The sequence below is a fragment of the Tupaia chinensis genome, unplaced genomic scaffold (genome assembly GCF_000334495.1).
Source record: "Tupaia chinensis unplaced genomic scaffold, TupChi_1.0 Scaffold000658_1, whole genome shotgun sequence".
In the NCBI taxonomy this organism is placed as follows: domain Eukaryota; kingdom Metazoa; phylum Chordata; class Mammalia; order Scandentia; family Tupaiidae; genus Tupaia; species Tupaia belangeri.
Window position 1 is genome coordinate 1,804,555 of NW_006160179.1, and position 13,726 is coordinate 1,818,280.

A 13,726-nucleotide genomic window follows, 5' to 3' on the forward strand; every position below is an offset into this window, starting at 1 on the left:
AAAAGAGCCTCCCTAAGAGGGGATTAAAACCCTTAAAAAAAAAAAAAAAAAAAAAAAAGAAAAAAAAAAAAAAGGAAAAGATTCAAGACCTTCTCTCTTCATCCACAAACAAAGGAAAGACTACGTGAGATTATAACAGAGAAGACGGCTCTCATCAAGAACCCAACCATGATGACACTCTGATCTCAAACTTACAGCATCCAGAACAATGAGAAATAAATGTCTTTTGGTTAGTCACCCAGTCAATGGTGATCTACTATAGCATCCTGACATAAGTCAAATGATAGAAGAACAACTACTGGAATTGGTAGGTAATTTTCAGAGTCACAAATGAATAGTGTAAGGTTCTATTGTGCTACATGTGTAGGATCATAACGGGACCAATTTTCCTTCTCATCAGTCACTAATAGTTAAGGTGTAGGTATCAAATTCATAGCAGTTAATTGTGTTGCTCTTCTTAGGGAATTAAAACTGAAATTACTTAGGGAGAGAAAAAAAAGAGATAGAAAGAGAGAGACAAAAAGAAAGAGAGAGACAGAACTCTCTGTTTACAAATGTTAGTGGTAAGGGCAGTATTGCCAAACTATTGCTACAGTTGGTGAAATATCTTTTTTTTTTCAACTTCCAAACGTACTTAGCTGTACTGACATCAGTTATACAATTCACGATATCACTCCAATAAAACCTCAGTTATTTAAGAGAACTGGTATTAATATGTGTTGTATGCAAAAGATAACTGACTAATATTCTTCTTGTGTACCATGTTATTTTTAACAAAATTGTTTCCAATCGGTTTTTTTCTCTTTTCAATATGTAAAAAACTATCCTTTTTTTCTTTTTGGATCCCTTTCTATATTTGTTACTGTTCTAGATTTGACTTGTGCTTTTGCTTTAAACTATTCTATTAATTTTTTAGTATCAATGACTTCATCTTCCCCTCTTCCTCTCAATAACTCCTGTTAGAAGAGCAGTTTTGGATTATCTTTTTGTTTCATTCATACGTTTCATATTTGTTCCTAACATTTTGGAACACTACTCAATTTTCATCCTCAAAATCATATTTTCTTTGCCATCTATTTTAAGAGTGTTATTCCGTCATTAATTGAAATTTTACTCAAAATTTTAGAAAAATGTATCAGTGTTAAAAATCTGATTATTTCTACTATGCAGAAACTGATTTTATTTTTTGCATATTAGATATATTTAATATTTTACATTTATCACTTAAAACTATTCATTTTGAGTTATAATTTCTACTCTTTAATTTTAGTAATTTTATTACCTCTGTTTTCCCAAATGTATAATTTTCTGTTTTATATTTTGTATTTTTTTACCTTTGGCAGTTGGAAATCAATTAGCTTGTTCATAAATGTAGAATTTGGTTGTGGTGGTATATAGACATAAAAATAGTCTTCTATTTATATGCTAAATATAGTGTATAAATAGGTAGTAATACATATTAATAAGTTTAGGATCCCAGTTTCAAGTCTCTTTTGAATCTTGAACTTTCAAATTAGACACTACTGTGTCAAATTTTCTCTGGTCAAAATATTAATTAAAACCTGAAAAGTAGGGTACAGTATAGTTCATTTGTATGTAGTATAGTTATAATTGGAGAATAAATGCTGTATTTTAAAAGTACAGATGTGTTCGGCCTAATTAAGTTATTTTGAAGGAAGTGGTAGATTATTTTATGATGGGCCTACCTCCTAATTTCATAGATGTTTTAGACCAGCATTCCTTGTATTCCACTTTCTATCCAAACTATCCAGAATTGCTATTAAATAGCAGATACTGATTCACTAGTTCAGTTGTAGGTTGGATATCTTCATTATTAGAGTGCTTACAGGTGATGCTGATGCTGGGGTTTGCCTCCTATATAAAAGGTAAGGATGTTCTAGAATTTTCATGACTACAAGGATTTAGTCCTATTAGAAAAATATAGTGTTGAGACCAGCAGGTAGCGGAATGGTTATGTTGTTGGACTCCCACATAGTCAACTTTGGTTCATGTTCTGGACCCGGCAGCTTAAAACTTACACCTGACAGGGAACCAGCAGTTAGGGTAATGGCTGTGCCGCTGGACTCCCATGTAGTCGACCACAGTTCGCATCCCGGACCCGCTGGTTTAAAATTCACGTCTGGTGCGTGTGTGTGCATGCCCAAGATCCTGAGAGGAGAATGGAGGAGAAGGGATTGCAGCGTGGTCATCTCTTCTGGGGGATGATTTCTCACTTTCTGTCTCTCTGTCTCTCTCTGTCTCTCTGGCGAGTGCATGCGCCCTATAGCGAAAATCTGGCGAGTGCATGCGCCCTATAGCGAAAAACCCCCAAAAAAAAAAAAAAAAAAAAAAAAACTTACGCCTGACGTATGTGTATGTGTGCCCAAAATTCTGAGAAAGGAATGGATGAGAAAGGATTGCAGTGTGGCCATCACCCTTAGGGTAGGGTGATTTATCACTTTCTGTCTCTCTGTCTCCATCTCTGTGGTAAACACATGTGCCCTATATCAAAAACCTCTCAAAAAAAAACAAAGAAAGAAAAAAAAAAAAGAAAAAGAAAAGCACATGTGTGTTTCTGATGTACTGTGAGTTGACATATAGGATTTCTCATCAGTAAAGTTACTCTTGTCTCTGCTTAAACCCAACTGTAATGTCATGATACCTCCATGACTGAAAAAAATCAACTTCCCCCCTCAGGGACTTACAGGCTCTACATCTCATGTCGGTGATCCACCAATCTTGGCTCAACTCCTTTATCAGAGTGTTGACATTATCACTTCTTATCCTTTCTGCAATTCTTCTTTTTGTGGATCAAAGTCGAAAGAGAAAGCATTGTTAGTTTTGGGTATTGTGACAACTTACATGTTAGTAGTTTGTGTAAATGTCACGAAAAACTGACTTTCTCATGACTTCAGCTTTGGAGAAATGTGTCTTTCTAAAATAGAGGGTAATAGCCTCCATCTTTTGAACTGGGTAGGGGAATTGTTGTGTGGTTGTTGGGCTATAAAGGTTGCCTCATTTTTGAGTTTTCAGTCCTTTGGATTCCAAAACCTTTTTAGAAATTATTTAATGAGTGGCACTGTCATGAATCTGAACCTCATTACACTATTAGTCTTCTGTCTCAGGTTCAGTTTCCATGACCTGTGCTTAGGAATTCAGCCTAAGAGTTCTATTAGAATTCTTCTTTTTCATTTACTTTCTTAGCTTCTGGGGCTATCTGGAGGTTCTTCTGGGTCCTTTCTGTAGCACTTGTATCCTAGATAAGGTTACAAGCCAAACTGATGTTAATGTATTTGTAAAGCAGCTCTGTAATTCTCAGACTTTTTGGAAAACATCACTACTATTGCCTCTCAAAATAGGACATTCAAAGAGTAGCTAACTATATTTCATTAATAAATTTCTTTTTATCTTGAGTCAGATTTTACTGTTTCTTTTTTTTAAATATTAGTTTACTGTAAGCTTAAGGATTCCTAGCATTGATCTTATTTTTTACTTGTTTATGCCAGAGCTCATTTTGAACCATGACCCTCTGTTCTCTTTCTGCCAATCTGTTATCATCTACATTATTTCAGATATTTACTCATATATATTCACTTATATTTAATTTATTTTTTAGCTAAAAGATATTTCAAATGCACAATACCAAAGTAGAGATAATGGTATGATGAGCCTGTAAAAGCTATTTCTTAGATTAATCAATAATTTGGACTTTTCAGTTTTCCCCTATTTATGTGTGTTTGTTAGCTTTTAGCTGCTGAAATATTTTAGAGCAAATTCCTGTACTCAAAAATGGATATTTTATTACATAACAGCAATACTGTCACTACTCATAAAATTAACAATAATTCTTTGGCATCACTTTATAAAAAATTGTTGTACATTAAGTTTCTTGAATTAGCTTTTTATTAAAGCTTCCAGAATCATGATGTTCTAATTCTTTCCACAATTACTAAGTGGACTTTTGTAGAGAATTTCTCTTATCAACCAGGGCTATTTTGTCATCCTGAAATGCAGTTATTTCAGAAAAGACAAGATAAACTTTTAATTATTTCTCTTTGATTGCCAATTTTAAGATTACAATATTGGTGACCTAGTTAACCGTTCATGGTTAAAATGGATTTTTTTTTTTTAATATTCAATCTGACTGAATCAACTTTATTCAATCTTTTTTCCTTTTCAAAAATCCCCATCTTTGGCCAAAGGGAACCACTTCAATCTATCTTTTATAAGTTGCTTGTTTTATAACACAAGATGTTCCGGCCTCATTTCATATGTTCTCCCCAAGATCCATATTGTCAATTCTTTTAACTATTTCTGGTTCTTTTAAGTGGAAAATAATTAGGCATTAGTCATCTTGTTTCTACTAAACTACTATTGCATTTATTTGTTGTTGTTGCTGTTTTTTTGTTGGTTTTTTTTTTTTTTTTTTTTAGTTACCCAGACTTATAGAATGTAAAAATTTTAAAACTTGAGACCAGCAGTTAGACTAATAATCCCCCCCACTCCAGGGGGGATGGCCATGCCGCAATCCCTTCTCCATTCTCCTCTCAGGATCTTGGGCGCGCACTCAGAGACACCCAGCGTGAGTTTAAGCCACCAGGACTTGAACCACAGTCGACTACATGGGAGTTCAGCAACATAGCCATTACGCTGTTGGTTCCTTGCTGTTATTATCTTTTTTTTTTAGTTTTGCTATAGGGCACACATTCTTGTCAGAAAAGAGAAAGTGAGGGAACCAGCAGTTAGCGTAATGGCTATGTCACTGAACTCCCACGTAGTCGACTGCTGTTTGCGTCCCGGACCCAGTGGCTTAAAACTTATGCCAGACTCGTGTGCATGCGTGTCCAAGATCCTGAGAGGAGAATGGAGGAAAAGGGATTGCGGCGTGACCATCCCCCCGGGGGATGATTTCTCGCTTTCTGTCTCTATGTCTCTCTCTCTCTGTCTGGCGAGCGCACACGCCCTATAGCGAAAATCTCTCCAAAAAAAAAAAAGAGAGAGAGAAAGTGAGAAAATAACTCCCAGGGTCTGGCCATGCCACAATCCCTTCTCCTTTCAGTGTTTTGGCCATGCGTGCTCATGCACCTGGAATGTTCCACAAGCCTCTGGTCTGGGACTCCAACCATGCAGTAGGCTGGATGTAAGGGATCCAGCTACCTTAATCACCATGACACCTGGCTTGCCAGTATCTTTGTTTTAACTTAAGCAGAGATAAACATTTATTTTTGGAAATAGTGTGAGATCTTAATAATAGTTCAAAATTAAGATTTAAGGATTTACTAAAATTATTTTATTTCATACTTTCTTTTCTATCATGCTCACACATCAGTTCTGAATAGCATTAATAAAATGAGGTATTTGCCTTATTCATCTCTGTATTTCTATGGCTCTGTATGTATACAATATATAAACATATATGTTTTCCCCATTAAGTATATAACTACTAGATATAAGTAATAGATTGAGGTTAACACTTTTCTTTAGGCTTTATTTTTCTTAGAGTAAATAGCCCTGTGAATATGACTTGGAATAATTCTTTGGCTTTTTATCACACTTTCGCTTCAGGTATTTTTAAAATGTACTTTAAAATTTATCCATTAAATTGCCTTGGAATACATGAATTACTTACAAAATCCAAATTCAAATCTTTACATCCAATTATATTCCTAAAAGTATTTTCCTACCTCTGTTTTTACTATTTTTGTCACCTACTCCAATTATAAAGTACATTTTTTTGGAGAGAGAGATTTTTGCTACAGGGCACCTGTACTTATTGGAGAAACAAAAAAAAAAAAAAAAAAAACACAGAGACAGAAAGAGAGAAATCACCACCTCCAGGCTGGATGATGATGCCACAATCCCATCTCCTCCATTCTTCTCTTGGGATTTGGGACACGCATGTACATGCACCCAGAGTGAATTTCAAGTCTCTGCATCTTGGATTCAAACCAAGGTCAATAATGTGAGAGTCCAGCAACATAACCATTATGTCATCTGCTGGTTCTTAAAGCATCATTTTTAAAAAGTATCCCTCCATTGACTTTTCTTTCTTTAGTTCTTCCTTCTTTTTCTTTTTCTTTTTCTTTTTCTTTTTCTTTTTCTTTTTCTTTTTCTTTTTCCTTTTTTCTTTTTGAGAGAAAGAGAAAAAGGAAAAATGAGAAAGCACCCACCCCACCCCCCCAAGGTAGGATGGTCATGACATTATTCTTTCTCCATTTTCCTTTCAGGATTTTGGGCACTCACGGTGGTTTTCATTTTTTAATTGATTTTTATGTATTTATTTACATTAAGTCACTGTTTATCATTACAACATACCAAATTAATTTTTCCATCCTGAATACACTGTATGTTGCTTCAGTCAAAGATATTATCATACATAATCAAAAACAGATAATTTTTCATTTTTGTGTCTCTTAAATGTTTTGCTTTTTTCTTCTTCCCCTTAATTTCCTCCCTCTCACACTCTCCCATTTCCTATCCTCTTCCCATACTGTCTCTAATATCCACAGTTGCTTTCCATGTATTTATACCTTCCAGTCTTTCAATTTCTGCCATAAGGTATTGACATTTGGTATATATTGACAGAGAACATGCAATTCCTCTTTTTCATAGTCTGGCTTGCTTCAGAATACTACTGAACCATCAAAATAATGACACACTGGGAACCAGCAGTTAGCGTAATGGCTATGTCGCTGGACTCCCACGTAGTCGACCGCGGTTCGTGTCCCGGACCCGGTGGCTTAAAACTCACGCCGGGCGCGTGTGCGTGCATGCCCAAGATCCCGAGAGGAGAATGGAGGAGAAGGGATTGTGGCGTGACCATCCCCCCTGGGGGGTGATTTCTCGCTTTCTGTCTCTGTGTCTCTCTCTGTCTGTCTGGCGAGCGCACGCGCCCTACAGTGAAAATCTCTCAAAAAAAAAAAAATAATGACACACTGGCATTTGAAAGAAAGTGGACTGATATGGAATATAGACTATTAAACAAAGCAACCCACCATGTTTTTCAAAACACCAGGCCCAGGACTTGAACCGCACAGTCAGTGATATGGAATTCAGTCTCCCTAACCTCCCTATCACCTCCTGACCCCTACTGATTTTTTTTCAAGTGTATCCAAAAATATTCTTTCTACAACATATTCTAAAAATTCTCATTTTATATTGCTAATGAAAGAAATTCTTTATTGAAGGTATATCAGTTTATTCAGTTTCAATTTCTTGATATTTTTAGATGTTTTCAATTTTTTACTATTAAAATAATGCCAAAATAAATAAGAATAACCATAAAACATCTTGAATTTTTTTCTAACACATCTTTAGAAGAGAGTTGTATATTTTGGATTGCTTAGTTAAAAGACAAATTGGTATGTAATTTTTTTTTCTTTTTCAAGATCATGTTATTATGTATAGTAAATGTTGTACAACATAGATTTCCTGAATTTATTTGTCTTATCTATGAAATTATATATATGTATGTATGTATCTTTATTTTTTATTCAAAATCTTATCATCAACCCCATGCTCACAACTATCATTGTCCCTGGTAACAATTACCTATTTTATACGTCAATAAGATCAACTATTTTTATATTATAAATACGCTTGTGACTGGCCTTCTATTCCTGGCTTATTTCATTTAATATAGTGTCCTCCAAATTCATTCATGCTGTCATAAATAACAGGATTTTATTCCTATGGTCAATAGTATTCCATCATATATGTATGTGTGAATTTTTTTAATTCATTCTCCATTAACAGAATTTAGTTTGATTTCATTTGTTAGCAATTATGCTGCAGTAAATATGAAAGTCAAGATATTCCTTCAACATATTGATTTTTCTTTCCTTTGACTATATGCCTACAAGTGGAATTGCTGGGTCATATAGCACACCCAATTTTAATTTTTTGAGGAATTGCCATACTGTTTTCTGTAATGGCTGTATAATTTTATATTTCTACCAATAAGATACAATGATATTCTTTATCAGACGCATGCACCACACTTGTTTTTGCCTTTAATCTTTATTTTCAGATTTTAATTACGATTTCTGGTGTACATATAATTGATATATATCTTTGTGGGCTATAAAACTATTTTTCTTTTAGATTTTTTGGGGGGATCGCAAGAAACAGAGAGGGAGAGTGAGAAAGCATCCTCTCCGTGGGAATTGCTATGCTATAATCCATTGTCTTCTCCTCTTAGAATTTGAGACAAGTTCCCACTCATGCCCAGTGTGTTTTACAAGTCACCAGATCCAGTATGTGAACCATGCAGTCAGCCATGTGGGATCCAGCTACCTTAATCACCACACCACTAGGTGTCCCCAGAATAGATTTTTTTTTTGGGGGGGGGAGATTTTTGCTATAGGGCACATGCACTCGCCAGACAGATAGAGACATAGAGACAGAAAGCGAGAATTACCCCCTGGGGGGGGGATGGTCATGCCGCCATCCCTTTTCCTCCATTCTCCTCTCAGGATCTTGGGCACGCACACACACGCACCCGGTGTGAGTTTTAAGCCACCAGGTCTGGGACGCGAACTGCGATCGACTTACTGGGAGTCCAGCAACATAGCCATTACGCTAACTGCTGGTTCCCACCCCAGGATAGACTTTTTTAAGGTATGCATATACTGTATGATAATAAAATCATGGATATTGACACATTCATCTTCTTAAACATAGAATGTTACATTATGTTGTATACACTCATTAATAGTTCTACTAGTACTTTTTTTTTTTTAATGTATTAAATTGTCCATACTTTTCACTCTTTTGCCTTTTTGGATGACAGCTATTTTGGTAGGTATGAGGTTATATCTCATTTGGTTTTAATTTGCATTTTTATGATGACCAGCGATATTGAGTACTTGTTCCTGTTGGACATTTGCATATCTTTCTTCAAGAAATTTCTAGTCTGGCCCTTTGCCTCTTTAATTTGATTATTTTCATGCTTGAGTTTCTGTGTATTTTGGATGTTAACTCCTTATCAGATATATAGTTTGAAAACATTTTCCTCCATTCTGTCAAGTATCTCATAATCTGTAAATTGTCTCTTTGCTGTGGAGGTTTTTTGTTCAATATAATTCCACTTATCTATTTTTCTTATTACCTGTGCTTTTGAGGTCACATCCAAAATGTAATTGCCCAGACCACTTGTAGAATAATTATGAATTGTTTTTTCCCTCTTGACTACTTGTTCTCTCTATGACCTCTAGTACTATATTGAAGAGAAATAGTGAGTGGGCTTTTACATCTTCTTACATGTCTTAGAGAAAAAGTCTTCACCTCCCCACTGAGTATAATGTTAGTTGTGGTTTTGTAATATACACCCTTCACTCTTTTGAGGTACTCCCTTGCCTAAATTGTTAAGGGTTTGTATCATGAAATGGTGTTGAATACTGTAAAAAGCTTTTTCTCTGTCTATTGAGATAATTGTTTTGCTGTTGTTGTACTTTGTTCTAAAAATAAACGTATCACAATTATTGATTATATATATTGGAATGAGTCTTGAATCCCAGGGATAAATCCCTCTTAATTGTGGTGAATGCACCTTTTAATGGGTTGTTGAGTTAGGTTTCTTAGTGTTTTGAGAGGATTTTCTAATTTATGTTCATCATGAATATTGACCTGTAATTTCCTTTTCTCATAGTGTCCTTGTCTGGCTTTGGTATGAGGGTGATTTTGGGTTCATAAAATGAGTTCGGAAGTATTCTTAAATATTTGGAAGAATTTGAGATGTATTAATATTAGTTTTTCTTTAGAATATGTCATGAGCTCAGACCATTAGCCTTGTTGTTAAGGGACCTGTATCCTAAGTGGTCCACCAGGATTCAAATCCCTGCCCTGGCAGCTCGAGAAACATACCAAGTCCATGTGCAATCATGCCCCAAATCCTGACAGAATGGAGAAGCAGGGGAGAAGAGATTGTGGTGTGATAACACCCCAATGGAAGTTGTTTTGTTTTTTTTTTTTTTTCCTCATTCTCTTTCTGTATCTCTGTCTCTGTCTGGTGAGCGAAGATACCATATGACAATTGAAAAAAGAATATGTCATCAATTCATTTGGTCCTAAACTGTTCTTTGATCAGAGATCATTTATTATTGATTCAACCTCTTTACTTTTTACTGATCTGTTGGTATTATCTATTTCTCCTTTCTTTTTTATTATTGTAATGGTGTAAATTGAAGTTCATCCATTTTTTCTATTTTATTCAATTCATTGGTAAATAACGGTTCATAAAAATCTATTCTGATTATTTGTATTAAGGGTATACCAGGTATAATCGTCCTTCTTTCTATTTGGATTTCATTTGAATCATCTCTCTTTTTCTCCTAGTTTAGCTAAAAATTTGGTTATTTTGTTTTTCATTTCAACAAGCCAACTTAGGGTAATGGCCTGAAATCAGGGCCATGGGAGTTTGAGTAGTGTTACATTTTCTATAACAGGCCTAGTCAGGAGTCAAAGGCAAAGTCCTTTGCTTACTTTCCTCTCTTTCTTCCAAGAAAAAGGTTTCTCTGCTTGCACTGTGCTACTCTGGATGGGCAAGAGTTGACACAATTAAAATAAACCTTCTTTCCTGCTCTCCCTAATGTGAGTTTTCTTGATACTGGTCTACAACCAGGTACTATAATCTCTTATCTGGTTTCCTCGGTTCTAGGGAGGGTATTTTTGTGTGTGTGGCTAATTATTTCAACTGTGTTGTGAATGATCACTGGAAAGTCCCACTCTATTTTTTTCTACCTTTTTTTCATTCAGAACTTAAATGTAATTTAAACATGTCTTTCTTCTTTTTTAATGAACTTTTGAGAAAATATTGAGGGTTGGAAAGAATTTTCTTATGCAAATAAAAAAAATTATGCTCTGTTTAAAGACTGTTGACTTTATTATTTACATTTGCTTGTCTAATTATTTGGAATTTATGCAGTATACAGAACAAAGTATAGACACACTTTTATTTTTTACCAAATTAAATAGTTTTGTAATGCTATTGATTTGTAAAGTTGATTTGTTTCTGATTCATGCAAAATGCAATATTTATAATATACATTATTTTCAAATGTTTCTCGCAATTTAATTAGTTTTTCTCCTAAATTAATTTTGTAAACTTTTTATTTTAGTGACTTTAAAATGTGTTTTAATATTTGAGAAAATTAGCTCCACCACTATTTGTCATTACTTTTCCTTTTCTGAATATTCTTTTTTATTTATTTATTTTTTTTTTTAAGAGAGAGATTTTTGCTATAGGGCACATGTATTCTCCAGAGAGACAGATAGACAGAAAGCAAGAAAACACCCCTCGGGGTTATGGCCATGTCACAACCTTTCTCTTTCATTCTCCTCTTGTGATCTCTTGGGCAGGCATGTACACGTGCCTGGTGTGAGATTTAATTCACCAAGTCTGGGATTAGAATAATGGTCGACTACATGGGAGTCCAACAATGTAACTATTATGCCACCTGCTGGTCTGCCAAATATTCTTAAACTTTTTTGCTTGTTCAAGTTTTATATGTTTAGCTCTGTATTGTATCTGTCAGTGCTTTAATTTGAATTAGAATTTCAAAATGATCTTAAGAAAAATTGACATTTTACTGATGATAAGTCTTTTTAGAAGACCTCTTATCAGAGTTTTCTTTTGTGCTAAACTACAGAATGTTAAGGTTTTACTTATACACTTTTTGCACATGTTCTGCTCAGTTATGCCTAGATTATTTTACTGTTATTTTTTTAAGATTTATTTAATTTAATTTATTTATTTTAATTTGACCAGAAAGGGACAGAGAGGGAGCAAGAGAGAAAAAGTGAGAAAGGAAGCCACCAGGTCCAGGACTGCAACCGTGGTCAGCCATGTGGGAGTCCAGTACCCTAAACCACCATGCCACCTGTCTACCCCTCCATTGTGATTTTTTTAAAGTAGTTATTCTTGCCTCTGTATCCTTGATTTCCACCTGCTTATTTTATAACCTATTATTTAATTATATTCTGTTAATGCTTACTATTGTTTATCACTGCCTATTTTTTTTGTGTTTCCTCTAATATTTCATTTGAGCATTGTCATAGAGCCCCTTAACTTTCCCGTTCCAATTGTTATCGCTTCAATTGCTCTTGATTAGTGGCACTGGCTAAAATCTTCCTCACCATGTCAACTGGTAGTTGTATAACAAAGCATTTACTGAGGTGCTGCAGCTGTTGAAGAGTTGTAGACTCCTGTTCAGGAGTATTAGCAGCATCTGAAATCTTGTATTACCTCTTTTCCTGTTTATAAATTTGTCAGCCTTAGCTCCTTTTATCTTTATTCTTACAACATTTCCAACATGTTTGCATACAATTCTTTATCTCTCTGATGTTCACTCTCTCTTCAAATTGTGTTTTTTGTCTTTTAATATGCTTTGCAATTTTTTTTTTTGTTGTTGTTGTTGTTGAAAGCAAGACATGTACTGGGTTGGTAGAACTAAGATAAATAGGAACTGAGATAAGTTTATTGTGAAATTTTTTGCTTATCTGGCTGTTAGTCTCTGTTTACTGTTCTCTGTAGTTGTGACATACAAAGATAAAATTTCCTCTGGTGTTTTTGTTTTCCTCTCTCTCTTTTCTAGGGTGCATAAAGTCAGAGAAGTGCAGTTCCTTCAGTCTTAGTATCTTAAGATACAGTGCCCTATTGACATAGTGGTAAATTGTGAGGGGAGCAGAAGTATTCTGTAGTTGTATAATTTGGTCTCATCTTTTAGTAAGCTAACAGGCTTGGTTTAAACCTTAACAGACTTTCGTAGTAATTTCCACTAGATTTTTCACTGTAGATGTGTTAGGAAGGCTAGAAAGAGAGAGAGAGATCATGAGAAACCCCCATCCAAAGGACATGGTGAAGACATAATCTATTCTCCTCCATCTCTTCATCCTTTCAGACTTTGGATATGCTTGCACCTGTGCCTGGTTTATTTCTCAAGCTTCCAGGTCCAGCATTTAAAGCACACAATCAGCTATGTGAGATCCAGCCACCTTAATCATCATGCCATGAGCTGGCCTTGTTTACTGTGTATTTCAAATAAGTACTTCTTATATCTCACTGCTGGAAGCAAGAGGTGCTTTTTTTTGTACTTTGAGAATTTTTATTTGTTTATTTTTTTAGAGGCTTTTTCTATAGGGTGCATGCACTTGCCAGAAAGACAGAGAGATATAGAGAGATGGAAAGTGAGAAATCACCCCCCAAGGGGATGGCCAGGCCACAATCCCTTCTCCTCCATTCTCCTCTTGGGATCTTGAGCATGCACGCACGTGTACCTGGCGTGAGTTTAAGCCACCGGGCCTGGGATTTGAACTGAGTGAGGTCGACTACATGGGAGTCCAGCAACATAGCCATTACATGAACTGCTGGTACCTACTGTGAGAATTTCATAGAGTTCCTGGAGGTAAAACTCATAAAAACATAAGGACCATTTAAAGACTTGGCTTGTCCTGGATATTTTAATTCTTAAACTTGCCCACAGTAGGCCTCTGACAATTCATTAGTTACAGGATTTTTTTTTAAATTTTTCTTTAGATTTATTTACATTTAATCACTCACTGTACATCTTAACAGTATACAACATAGTTTTCCCAGCATGAATACTGTACATACCATTAATTATTTTTGTTTTTGTTTTTGTATCTCCCTACCTGTCTTTCCCATTTGGGGACTGACTTTATTGACAAGCATTTTTGTGGTGTGGATAGATGACAACTTCCTGGCTCT